Raw genomic sequence first — 12,838 nt, forward strand, 5'->3', positions numbered from 1 at the left:
AGACGGTTTTTATGCCCCTTGGAAGAGACGTGGAGGTCATAGTAGCTTAACAAGATGGTTTTAATGCCCCTTGGAAGAGACGTGGAGTACAGAGTGGTTTAACAAGACGGTTTTAATGAACCTGGGAAGAGACATGGAGATCCCAGTGGAATAAAAAGACAATATCAATTCCCCTTGGAAGAGTGGTGGAGGTCGTAGTGGAATAAAAATACAATATCAATTCCCCTTGAAAGAGACGTGGAGGTCACAATAGCTTAACAAGACGGTTTTAATGCCCCTTGGAAGAGACGTGGAGTTCAGAGTGGTTTAACAAGACGGTTTTATTCCCTTTGGAAGAGACGTGGAGGTCCCAGTGGAATAAAAAGACAATATCAATGCCACTTGGAAGAGTGGTGGAGGTCCCAGTGGAATAAAAAGACAATATCAATGCCCCTTGGAAGAGTGGTGGAGGTCGCAGTGGAATAAAAAGACTATATCAATGCCCCTTGGTAGAGTGGTGGAGGTCGCAGTGGAATAAAAAAACAATATCAGTGCCCCTTGCAAGAGTGGTGTAGGTCCCAGTGGAATAAAAAGACAATATCAATGACCCTTGGAAGAGTGGTGGAGAACCCAGTGGAATAAAAAGACAATATCAATGACCCTTGGAAGAGACATGGAGGTCATAGTAGCTTAACAAGACGGTTTTAATGCCCTTTGGAAGAGACGTGGAGTTCAGAGTGGTTTAACAAGACTGTTTTAATGCCCCTTGCAAAAGTGGTGGAGGTCGCAGTGGAATAAAAAGACGATATCAATGCCCCTTGGTAGAGTGGTGGAGGTCGCAGTGGAATAAAAAGACAATATCAATGCCCCTTGGAAGAGTGGTGGAGGTTACAGTGGAATAAAAAGACAATATCAATGCCCCTTGGAAGAGTGGTGGAGGTCGCAGTGGAATAAAAAGACAATATCAATGCCCCTTAGAGGAGTGGTGGAGGTGACAGTGGAATAAAAAGACAATATCAATGACCCTTGGAAGAGATGTGGAGATCACAGCAGCTTAACAAGACGGTTTTAATGCCCCTTGCAAGAGACGTGTAGTTCAGAGTCGTTTAACAAGACTGTTTTATGCCCCTTGGAAGAGACGTGAAGGCCCCAGTGGAATAAAAGGACAATATCAATGCCCCTTGGAAGAGTGGTGGAGGTCCCAGTGGAATAAAAAAACAATATCAATGCCACTTAGAAGAGTGGTGGAGGTTACAGTGGAATAAAAAGACAATATCAATGCTCCTCGGAAGTGTGGTGGAGGTCGCAGTGGAATAAAAAGACAATATCAATGACCCTTGGAAGAGTGGTGGAGGTGCCAATGGAATGAAAGGACCATATCAATGCCACTTTGAAGAGTGGTGGAGGTTACAGTGGAATAAAAAGACAATATCAATGCCCCTTGGAAGAGTGGTGTAGGTCCCAGTGGAATAAAAAGACAATATCAATGACCATTGGCAGAGTGGTGGAGGTGTCAGTGGAATAAAAGACCATATCAATGCCACTTGGAAGAGTGGTGGAAGTTACAGTGGAATAAAAAGACAATATCAATTCCCCTTGGAAGAGTGGTGAAGGTCGTATTGGAATAAAAATACAATATAAAGGCCCCTCGGAAAAGTGGTGAAGGTCGAAGTGGAATAAAAGACAATATCAATGACCCATGGAAGAGTGGTGGAGGTCCCAGTGGAATAAAAAGACAATATCAATGACCCTTGGAAGAGACGTGGAGGTCACATCAGCTTAACAAGACGGTTTTAATGCCCCTTGGAAGAGAGGTGGAATTCACAGTGGATTAACAAGACGGTTTTATGCCCCTTGGAAGAGACGTGGAGGTCCCAGTGGAATAAAAAGACAATATCAATGCCCCTTGGAAGAGTGGTGGAGGACACAGTGGAATAAAAAGACAATATCAATGACGCGGAGGTCACAGTAGCTTAACAAGACGGTTTTAATGCCCCTTGGAAGAGACGTGGAGGTCATAGTAGCTTAACAAGACGGTTTTAATGCAGCTTGGAAGAGACGTGGAGTTCAGAGTGGATTAACAAGACAGTTCTAATGCCCCTGGGAAGAGACGTGGAGATCCCAGTGGAATAAAAATACAATATCAATGCCCCTCGGAAAAGTGGTGAAGGTCACAGTGGAATAAAAGACAATATCAATGACCTTTGGAAGAGTGGTGGAGGTCCCAGTGGAATAAAAAGACAATATCAATGACCCCCGGAAGAGACATGGAGGTCACAGTAGCTTAACAAGATGGCTTTATGCCCCTTGGAAGAGACGTGGAGGTCGCAGTGGAATAAAAAACCAATATCAATGCCCCTTGGAAGAGTGGTGGAGGTCCCAGTGGAATAAAAAGACAATATCAATGCCCCTTAGAAGAGTGGTGGAGGTCGCAGTGGAATAAAAAAGACAATATCAATGCCCCTTGGAAAAGTGGTGGAGGTCGCAGTGGAATAAAAAAACAATATCAATTCCCCTTGGAAGAGTGGCGTAGGTCCCAGTGTATTAAAAAGACTATATCAATGACCCTGGGAAGAGTGGTGGAGGTCCCAGTGGAATAAAAAGACAATATCAATGCTCCTTGGAAGAGTGGTGGAGGTTACAGTGGAAGAAAAAGACAAAATCAATGCCCCTTGGAAGAGTGGTCGAGGTTCCAGTGGAATAAAAAGCCAATATCAATAACCCTTGGAAGAGACGTGGAGTTCACAGCAGCTTAACAAGACGGTTTTAATGCCCCTTGGAAGAGACGTGGAGTTCAGAGTTGTTTAACAAGACGGTTTTAATACCCCTTGGAAGAGACGTGGAGGTCGCAGTGGAATAAAAAGACAATATCAATGCCCATTGGAAGAGTGGTGGAGGTCCCAGTGGAATAAAAAGACAATATCAATGACCCTTGGAAGAGTGGTGGAGGTCCAAATGGAATAAAAAGACAATATCAATGCACCTTGGAAGAGTGGTGGATGTTACATTGGAATAAAAAGACAATATCAATGCCCCTTGGAAGAATGGTGGAGGTCGCAGTGGAATAAAAAGACAATATCAATGCCCCTCGGAAGAGTAGTGGAATTCGCAGTGGAATAAAAAGACAATTTCAATGCACCTTGGAAGACTGGTGGAGGTCCCAGTGGAATAAAAAGACAATATCAATGACCCTTGGAAGAGACGTGGAGGTCACAGTAGCTTAACAAGACGTTTTTAATGCCCCTTGGAAGAGACGTGGAGGTCACAGTAGCTTAACAAGACGGTTTTAATGCCCCTTGGAAGAGACGTAGAGGTCCCAGTGGAATAAAAAGACAATATCAATGCCCCGTGGAAGAGTGGTGGAGGTCCCAGTGGAATAAAAAGACAATATCAATGCCCCTTGGAAGAGTGGTGAAGGTTACAGTGGAATAAAAAGACAATATCAATGTCCCTTGGAAGAGTGGTGGAGGTCGCAGTGGAATAAAAAGACAATATCAATACCCTTTAAAGAGTGGTGGAGGTTGCAGAGGAATAAAAAGACAATATCAATGCCCTTTGGCAAAGTGGTGGTGGTCCCAGTGGAATAAAGTGACAACATCAATGACCCTTGGAAGAGACGTGGACGTCACAGCAGCTTAACAAGATGAATTTAATGCCCCTTGGAAGAGACGAGGAGGTCACAGTAGCTTAACAAGACGGTTTTAATGCCCCTTGGAAGAGACGTGGAGGTCCCAGTGGAATAAAAAGACAATATCAATGACCCTTGGAAGAGTGGTAAAGGTCCCAGTGGAATAAAAAGACAATATCAATGCACCTTGGAAGAGTGGTGGATGTTACAGTGGAATAAAAAGACAATATCAATGCCCCTTGGAAGAATGGTGGAGGTCGCAGTGTAATAAAAAGACAATATCAATGCCCCTCGGAAGAGTGGTGGAATTCGCACTGGAATAAAAAGACAATATCAAAGCCCCTTGGAAGAGTGGTGGAGGTCCCAGTGGAATAAAATAACAATATCAATGACCCTTGGAAGAGAAGTGGAGGTCACAGTAGCTTAATAAGACGGTTTTAATGCCCCTTGGAAGATACGTGGAGTTCAGAGTGGTTTCACAAGACGGTATTATGCCCCTTGGAAGAGAGGTGGAGCTCCCAGTGGAGTAAAAAGACAATATCAATGCCCCTTGGAAGAGTGCTGGAGATCCCAGTGGAATAAAAAGACAATATCAATGACCATTGGAAGAGTGGTGGAGGTTACAGTGGAATAAAAAGACTATATCAATGCCCTTGGTAGAGTGGTGGAGGTCGCAGTGGAATAAAAAAACAATATCAGTGCCGTGGAGGTCACAGTAGCTTAACAAGACGGTTTTTATGCCCCTTGGAAGAGACGTGGAGGTCATAGTAGCTTAACAAGATGGTTTTAATGCCCCTTGGAAGAGACGTGGAGTACAGAGTGGTTTAACAAGACGGTTTTAATGAACCTGGGAAGAGACATGGAGATCCCAGTGGAATAAAAAGACAATATCAATTCCCCTTGGAAGAGTGGTGGAGGTCGTAGTGGAATAAAAATACAATATCAATTCCCCTTGAAAGAGACGTGGAGGTCACAATAGCTTAACAAGACGGTTTTAATGCCCCTTGGAAGAGACGTGGAGTTCAGAGTGGTTTAACAAGACGGTTTTATTCCCTTTGGAAGAGACGTGGAGGTCCCAGTGGAATAAAAAGACAATATCAATGCCACTTGGAAGAGTGGTGGAGGTCCCAGTGGAATAAAAAGACAATATCAATGCCCCTTGGAAGAGTGGTGGAGGTCGCAGTGGAATAAAAAGACTATATCAATGCCCCTTGGTAGAGTGGTGGAGGTCGCAGTGGAATAAAAAAACAATATCAGTGCCCCTTGCAAGAGTGGTGTAGGTCCCAGTGGAATAAAAAGACAATATCAATGACCCTTGGAAGAGTGGTGGAGAACCCAGTGGAATAAAAAGACAATATCAATGACCCTTGGAAGAGACATGGAGGTCATAGTAGCTTAACAAGACGGTTTTAATGCCCCTTGGAAGAGACGTGGAGTTCAGAGTGGTTTAACAAAACTGTTTTAATGCCCCTTGCAAAAGTGGTGGAGGTCGCAGTGGAATAAAAAGACAATATCAATGCCCCTTGGTAGAGTGGTGGAGGTCGCAGTGGAATAAAAAGACAATATCAATGCCCCTTAGAGGAGTGGTGGAGGTGACAGTGGAATAAAAAGACAATATCAATGACCCTTGGAAGAGATGTGGAGATCACAGCAGCTTAACAAGACGGTTTTAATGCCCCTTGCAAGAGACGTGTAGTTCAGAGTCGTTTAACAAGACTGTTTTATGCCCCTTGGAAGAGACGTGAAGGCCCCAGTGGAATAAAAGGACAATATCAATGCCCCTTGGAAGAGTGGTGGAGGTCCCAGTGGAATAAAAAAACAATATCAATGTCACTTAGAAGAGTGGTGGAGGTTACAGTGGAATAAAAAGACAATATCAATGCTCCTCGGAAGTGTGGTGGAGGTCGCAGTGGAATAAAAAGACAATATCAATGCCCCTTGGAAGAGTGGTGTAGGTCCCAGTGGAATAAAAAGACAATATCAATGACCCTTGGAAGAGTGGTGGAGGTGCCAATGGAATGAAAGGACCATATCAATGCCACTTTGAAGAGTGGTGGAGGTTACAGTGGAATAAAAAGACAATATCAATGCCCCTTGGAAGAGTGGTGTAGGTCCCAGTGGAATAAAAAGACAATATCAATGACCATTGGCAGAGTGGTGGAGGTGTCAGTGGAATAAAAGACCATATCAATGCCACTTGGAAGAGTGGTGGAAGTTACAGTGGAATAAAAAGACAATATCAATTCCCCTTGGAAGAGTGGTGAAGGTCGTATTGGAATAAAAATACAATATAAAGGCCCCTCGGAAAAGTGGTGAAGGTCGAAGTGGAATAAAAGACAATATCAATGACCCATGGAAGAGTGGTGGAGGTCCCAGTGGAATAAAAAGACAATATCAATGACCCTTGGAAGAGACGTGGAGGTCACATCAGCTTAACAAGACGGTTTTAATGCCCCTTGGAAGAGAGGTGGAATTCACAGTGGATTAACAAGACGGTTTTATGCCCCTTGGAAGAGACGTGGAGGTCCCAGTGGAATAAAAAGACAATATCAATGCCCCTTGGAAGAGTGGTGGAGGACACAGTGGAATAAAAAGACAATATCAATGACGCGGAGGTCACAGTAGCTTAACAAGACGGTTTTAATGCCCCTTGGAAGAGACGTGGAGGTCATAGTAGCTTAACAAGACGGTTTTAATGCAGCTTGGAAGAGACGTGGAGTTCAGAGTGGATTAACAAGACAGTTCTAATGCCCCTGGGAAGAGACGTGGAGATCCCAGTGGAATAAAAATACAATATCAATGCCCCTCGGAAAAGTGGTGAAGGTCACAGTGGAATAAAAGACAATATCAATGACCTTTGGAAGAGTGGTGGAGGTCCCAGTGGAATAAAAAGACAATATCAATGACCCCCGGAAGAGACATGGAGGTCACAGTAGCTTAACAAGATGGCTTTATGCCCCTTGGAAGAGACGTGGAGGTCGCAGTGGAATAAAAAACCAATATCAATGCCCCTTGGAAGAGTGGTGGAGGTCCCAGTGGAATAAAAAGACAATATCAATGCCCCTTAGAAGAGTGGTGGAGGTCGCAGTGGAATAAAAAAGACAATATCAATGCCCCTTGGAAAAGTGGTGGAGGTCGCAGTGGAATAAAAAAACAATATCAATTCCCCTTGGAAGAGTGGCGTAGGTCCCAGTGTATTAAAAAGACTATATCAATGACCCTGGGAAGAGTGGTGGAGGTCCCAGTGGAATAAAAAGACAATATCAATGCTCCTTGGAAGAGTGGTGGAGGTTACAGTGGAAGAAAAAGACAAAATCAATGCCCCTTGGAAGAGTGGTCGAGGTTCCAGTGGAATAAAAAGCCAATATCAATAACCCTTGGAAGAGACGTGGAGTTCACAGCAGCTTAACAAGACGGTTTTAATGCCCCTTGGAAGAGACGTGGAGTTCAGAGTTGTTTAACAAGACGGTTTTAATACCCCTTGGAAGAGACGTGGAGGTCGCAGTGGAATAAAAAGACAATATCGATGCCCATTGGAAGAGTGGTGGAGGTCCCAGTGGAATAAAAAGACAATATCAATGACCCTTGGAAGAGTGGTGGAGGTCCAAATGGAATAAAAAGACAATATCAATGCACCTTGGAAGAGTGGTGGATGTTACATTGGAATAAAAAGACAATATCAATGCCCCTTGGAAGAATGGTGGAGGTCGCAGTGGAATAAAAAGACAATATCAATGCCCCTCGGAAGAGTAGTGGAATTCGCAGTGGAATAAAAAGACAATTTCAATGCACCTTGGAAGACTGGTGGAGGTCCCAGTGGAATAAAAAGACAATATCAATGACCCTTGGAAGAGACGTGGAGGTCACAGTAGCTTAACAAGACGTTTTTAATGCCCCTTGGAAGAGACGTGGAGGTCACAGTAGCTTAACAAGACGGTTTTAATGCCCCTTGGAAGAGACGTAGAGGTCCCAGTGGAATAAAAAGACAATATCAATGCCCCGTGGAAGAGTGGTGGAGGTCCCAGTGGAATAAAAAGACAATATCAATGCCCCTTGGAAGAGTGGTGAAGGTTACAGTGGAATAAAAAGACAATATCAATGTCCCTTGGAAGAGTGGTGGAGGTCGCAGTGGAATAAAAAGACAATATCAATACCCTTTAAAGAGTGGTGGAGGTTGCAGAGGAATAAAAAGACAATATCAATGCCCTTTGGCAAAGTGGTGGTGGTCCCAGTGGAATAAAGTGACAACATCAATGACCCTTGGAAGAGACGTGGACGTCACAGCAGCTTAACAAGATGAATTTAATGCCCCTTGGAAGAGACGAGGAGGTCACAGTAGCTTAACAAGACGGTTTTAATGCCCCTTGGAAGAGACGTGGAGGTCCCAGTGGAATAAAAAGACAATATCAATGACCCTTGGAAGAGTGGTGGAGGTCCCAGTGGAATAAAAAGACAATATCAATGCACCTTGGAAGAGTGGTGGATGTTACAGTGGAATAAAAAGACAATATCAATGCCCCTTGGAAGAATGGTGGAGGTCGCAGTGTAATAAAAAGACAATATCAATGCCCCTCGGAAGAGTGGTGGAATTCGCACTGGAATAAAAAGACAATGTCAAAGCCCCTTGGAAGAGTGGTGGAGGTCCCAGTGGAATAAAATAACAATATCAATGACCCTTGGAAGAGAAGTGGAGGTCACAGTAGCTTAATAAGACGGTTTTAATGCCCCTTGGAAGATACGTGGAGTTCAGAGTGGTTTCACAAGACGGTATTATGCCCCTTGGAAGAGAGGTGGAGCTCCCAGTGGAGTAAAAAGACAATATCAATGCCCCTTGGAAGAGTGCTGGAGATCCCAGTGGAATAAAAAGACAATATCAATGACCATTGGAAGAGTGGTGGAGGTTACAGTGGAATAAAAAGACAATATCAATGCCCCTTGGAAGAGTGGTAGAGGTCGCAGTGTAATAAGAAGACAATATCTATGCCCCTTGGAAGAGTGGTGGAGGTCGCAGTGGAATAAAAAGACAATATCAATGCCCCTTGGAAGAGTGGTGGACGACACAGTGGAATAATAAGACAATATCAATGACGTGGAGGTCACAGTAGCTTAACAAGACGGTTTTAATGCCCCTTGGAAACGACGTGGAGGTCATAGTAGCTTAACAAGACGGTTTTAATGCAGCTTGGAAGAGAAGTGGAGTACAGAGTGGTTTAACAAGACGTTTTAATGCCCCTGGGAAGAGACGTGGAGATCCCAGTGGAATAAAAATACAATATCAATGACCCTCGGAAAAGTGGTGAAGCTCGCAGTGGAATAAAAGACAATATCAATAACCCTTGGAAGAGTGGTGGAGGTCCCAGTGGAATAAAAAGACAATATCAATGACCCCCGGAAGAGACATGGAGGTCACAGTAGCTTAACAAGATGGTTTTAATGCCCCTTGGAAGAGACGTGGCGTTCACAGTGGTTTAACAAGACGGTTTTATGCCCCTTGGAAGAGACAAGGAGGTCCCAGTGGAATAAAAAAACAATATCAATGCCCCTTTTAAGAGTGGTGGTGGTCCCAGTGGAATAAAAAGACAATATCAATGCCCCTTAGAAGAGAGGTGGAGGTCGCAGTAGAATAAAAAAGACAATATCAATGCCCCTTGGTAGAGTGGTGGAGGTCGCAGTGGAGTAAAAAAACAATATCAATGCCCCTTGAAAGAGTGGTGTAGGTCGCAGTGGAATAAAAAGACTATATCAATGACCCTTGGAAGAGTGGTGGAGGTCCCAGTGAAATAAAAAGACAATATCAATGCCCCTTGGAAGAGTGGTGGAGGTTACAGTGGAATAAAAAGACAATATCAATGCCCCTTGGAAGAGTGGTGGAGGTCGCAGTGGAATAAAAAGACAATATCAATGCCCCTTGGAAGAGTGCTGGAGATCCCAGTGGAATAAAAAGACAATATCAATGCCCCTTGGAAGAGTTGTGGAGGTCACAGTGGAAGAAAAAGACAAAATCAATGGCCCTTGGTAGAGTGGTCGAGGTCCCAGTGGAATAAAAAGACAATATCAATAACCCTTGGAAGACACGTGGAGGTCACAGTAGCTTAACAAGATGAATTTAATGCCCCTTGGTAGAGATGTGGAGTTCAGAGTGGTTTAACAAGACGGTTTTAATGCCCCTTGGAAGAGACGAGGAGGTCACAGTAGCTTAACAAGACAGTTTTAATGCCCATTGGAAGAGACGTGGAGTTCAGAGTTGTTTAACAAGACGGTTTTAATGCCCCTTGGAAGAGACGTGGAGGTCCCAGTGGAATAAAAAGACAATATCAATGACCCTTGGAAGAGTGGTGGAGGTCCCAGTGGAATAAAAAGACAATATCAATGCACCTTGGAAGAGTGGTGTATGTTACAGTGGAATAAAAAGACAATATCAATGCCCCTTGGAAGAATGGTGGAGGTCGCAGTGTAATAAAAAGACAATATCAATGCCCCTCGGAAGTGTGGTGGAGGTCGCAGTGGAATAAAAAGACAATATTAATGCCCCTTGGAAGAGTTGTGGAGGTCACAGTGGAAGAAAAAGACAAAATCAATGCCCCTTGGAAGAGTGGTTGAGGTACCAGTGGAATAAAAAGACAATATCAATGACCCCCGGAAGAGACATGGAGGTCACAGTAGCTTAACAAGATGGTTTTAATGCCCCTTGGAAGAGACGTGGAGTTCACAGTGGTTTAACAAGACGGTTTTATGCCCCTTGGAAGAGACGTGGAGGTTGCAGTGGAATAAAAAAACAATATCAATGCCCCTTGGAAGAGTGGTGGAGGTCCCAGTGGAATAAAAATACAATATCAATGCCCCTTAGAAGAGTGGTGGAGATCGCAGTGGAATAAAAAAAACAATATCAATGCCCCTTCGAAAAGTGGTGGAGGTCGCAGTGGAATAAAAAAACAATATCAATGCCCCTTGGAAGAGTGGTGTAGGTCCCAGTATAATAAAAAGACTAAATCAATGACCCTTGGAAGAGTGGTGGAGGTCCCAGTGGAATAAAAAGACAATAGCAATGCCCCTTGGAAGAGTGGTGGAGGTCACAGTGGAATAAAAAGACAATATCAATTCCCCTTGGAAAAGTGGTGCAGGTCGCAGTGGAATAAAAAGACAATATTAATGCCCCTTGGAAGAGTTGTGGAGGTCACAGTGGATGAAAAAGACAAAATCAATGCCCCTTGGAAGAGTGGTGGAGGTCCCAGTGGAATAAAAAGACAATATCAATGCCCCTTGGAAGAGTGGTGGAGGTCGCAGTGGAATAAATAGACAATATCAATGCCCCTTGGTAGAGTGGTGGAGGTCGCAGTGGAATAAAAAAACAATATCAATGCCCCTTGGAAGAGTGGTGTAGGTCCCAGTGGAATAAAAAGACAATATCAATGACCCTTGGAAGAGTGTTGGAGGTCCCAGTGGAATAAAATGACAATATCAATGCCCCTTGGAAGAGTGGTGGAGGACACAGTAGAATAAAAAGACAATATCAATGACGTGGAGGTCACAGTAGCTTAACAAGACGGTTTTAATGCCCCTTGGAAGAGACGTGGAGGTCATAGTAGCTTAACAAGATGGTTTTAATGCCACTTGGAAGAGACGTGGAGTTCAGAGTGGTTTAACAAGACTGTTTTAATGCCCCTTGGAAGAGTGGTGGAGGTCGCAGTGGAATAAAAAAACAATATCAATGCCCCTTGGTAGAGTGGTGGAGGTCGCAGTGGAATAAAAAGACAATATCAATGCCCCTTGGAAGAGTGGTGGAGGTTACAGTGGAATAAAAAGACAATATCAATGCCCCTTGGAAGAGTGGTGGAGGTCGCAGTGGAATAAAAAGACAATATCAATGCCCCTTAGAGGAGTGGTGGAGGTGACAGTGGAATAAAAAGACAATATCAATGACCCTTGGAAGAGACGTGGAGATCACAGCAGCTTAACAAGACGGTTTTAATGCCCCTTGCAAGAGACGTGGAGTTCAGAGTCGTTTAACAAGACTGTTTTATGCCCCTTGGAAGAGACGTGAAGGCCCCAGAGGAATAAAAAGACAATATCAATGCCCCTTGGAAGAGTGGTGGAGGTCCAAGTGGAATAAAAAAACAATATCAATGCCACTTAGAAGAGTGGTGGAGGTTACAGTTGAATAAAAAAGACAATATCAATGCTCCTCGGAAGTGTGGTGGAGGTCGCAGTGGAATAAAAAGACAATATCAATGCCCCTTGGAAGAGTGGTGTAGGTCCCAGTGGAATAAAAAGACAATACCAATGACCCTTGGAAGAGTGGTGGAGGTGCCAATGGAATAAAAGGACCATATCAATGCCACTTTGAAGAGTGGTGGAGGTTACAGTGGAATAAAAAGACAATATCAATGCCCCTTGGAAGAGTGGTGGAGGTCCCAGTGGAATAAAAAGACAATATCAATGCCCCTTGGAAGAGTGGTGAAGGTCACAGTGGAATAAAAAGATAATATCAATGCCCCTTGGAAGAGTGGTGGAAGTCCCAGTGGAATAAAAGACAATATCAATGACTCTTTGAAGAGTGGTGGAGTTGCCAGTGGAATAAAAAGACAATACAATGCCACTTGGAAGAGTGGTGGAGGTTACAGTGGAATAAAAGGCCAATATCAACGCCCCTTGGAAGAGTGGTGGAGGTCCCAGTGGAATAAAAAGACAAAATTAATGACCCTTGGAAGAGACTTGGAGGTCACAGTAGCTTAACAAGACAATTTTAATGCCCCTTGGAAGAGAAGTGGAGGTCCCAGTGGAAGAAAAAGACAATATCAATGCCCCTTGGAAGAGTGGTGGAGGTCCCAGTGGAATAAAAAGACAATATCAATGCCCCTAGGAAGAGTGGTGGAGATCGCAGTGGAATAAAAAGACAATATCAATGCCCCTTGGTAGAGTGGTGGAGGTCGCAGTGGAATAAAAAAACAATATCAATGCCCCTTGGAAGAGTGGTGTAGGTCCCAGTGGAATAAAAAGACAATATCAATGACCCTTGGAAGAGTGTTGGAGGTCCCAGTGGAATAAAATGACAATATCAATGTTCCTTGGAAGAGTGGTGGACGACACAGTAGAATAAAAAGACAATATCAATGACGTGGAGGTCACAGTAGCTTAACAAGACGGTTTTAATGCCCCTTGGAAGAGACGTGGAAGTCATAGTAGCTTAACAAGATGGTTTTAATGCCCCTTGGAAGAGACGTGGAGTTCAGA

The sequence above is a fragment of the Phyllobates terribilis genome, unplaced genomic scaffold (genome assembly GCF_046119375.1).
Source record: "Phyllobates terribilis strain yellow unplaced genomic scaffold, ASM4611937v1 Scaffold_1__5_contigs__length_1240528914, whole genome shotgun sequence".
Lineage (NCBI taxonomy): Eukaryota > Metazoa > Chordata > Amphibia > Anura > Dendrobatidae > Phyllobates > Phyllobates terribilis.